The sequence below is a fragment of the Notothenia rossii genome, assembly GCF_949606895.1.
Source record: "Notothenia rossii genome assembly, chromosome: 7".
NCBI classification, from domain to species: domain Eukaryota; kingdom Metazoa; phylum Chordata; class Actinopteri; order Perciformes; family Nototheniidae; genus Notothenia; species Notothenia rossii.
Genome location: NC_136905.1, coordinates 444,671 through 445,917, shown reverse-complemented (window position 1 = coordinate 445,917; position 1,247 = coordinate 444,671). Strand labels below are relative to the sequence as shown.

At 50.2% G+C, this 1,247-nt stretch overlaps 1 protein-coding gene across 1 annotated transcript in view; it reads left to right on the top strand.

The window, feature by feature from the left end:
* The first annotated feature begins 129 nt into the window (after positions 1 to 129).
* Positions 130 to 1,247, top strand: part of LOC307012905 (immunoglobulin superfamily DCC subclass member 3-like) — a 6,911-nt gene continuing 5,793 nt past the window's right edge. Inside the window, exon 1 of the mRNA XM_079640110.1 lies at positions 130 to 577. The gene's annotated coding sequence lies outside the window, so the exon portion shown is untranslated. The remainder of the gene's footprint in view (positions 578 to 1,247) is intronic.

Genomic DNA, 1,247 nt, shown 5'->3' with positions numbered 1-1,247 from the left:
CACACACACACACACACACACACACACACACACACACACACACACACACACAAAAAGGTTCCTAGTCATGACGGCCGGTAGCCTGCGCAGTGACGTGGGCGTAGTTGTAGTGAAACATGTTATATAATGATGCAGCCCTCCAGACATCAAAGCTTATTATGGGGTATCATCATGTGCTGTTGCCCTGGCGACAGATCACTTGCCATCAAACATGATGTTGCTCTAACTCCTTTAGATATTGTCTGATCGGACAGAAACTTCCCACGTTTGCCAACGGCCGAGTCCTTGAAACACTTTTTTGGCAGACATCGTCGTGCGGACGACTGCTCATTGCTGCGCGCAGCTTTAATGATTTATTATCTTTGATTTATTATTTATATGTAAACACTGTTAACTGGAGTCTCCCCCCCAGAGCCCGACAGTGCTGAGCTGCAGGAGGCCGTCAGTAAAAACACCTTCAGCCACGACGTCCAGCGCCTGGAGCCCAGCACCACCTACTCCGTCTACTTGAAGGCCTACTCCACCCAGGGGGGCAGCCGGCAGTCCAGCACCATCACCTGCACCACGCAGGGGGGCGGTACCTATTGTTTCATACACTCCACCTTAAATAGTGTTACATACAGTCCACCTTAATAAATACAGTCCACCTTAATAAATACAGTCCACCTTAATAAATACAGTCCACCTTAACTACAGTCTACCTTAAATAACTACAGCCCACCCTAACTACAGCCCACCCTAACTACAGTCCACGCTAACTACAGTCCACCCTAACTACAGCCCACCCTAACTACAGCCCACCCTAACTACAGCCCACCCTAACTACAGCCCACGCTAACTACAGCCCACGCTAACTACAGCCCACCTTAAATACAGTCCACCTTAAATACAGTTCACCTTAAATAACTACAGTCCACGCTAACTACAGCCCACCCTAACTACAGCCCACCCTAACTACAGTCCACCCTAACTACAGCCCACCCTAACTACAGCCCACCCTAACTACAGCCCACGCTAACTACAGCCCACCCTAACTACAGTCCACCCTAACTACAGCCCACCCTAACTACAGCCCACGCTAACTACAGCCCACCCTAACTACAGTCCACCCTAACTACAGCCCACCCTAACTACAGCCCACGCTAACTACAGCCCACCCTAACTACAGCCCACCCTAACTACAGCCCACCCTAACTACAGCCCACCCTAACTACAGCCCACGCTAACTACAGTCCACGCTAACTACA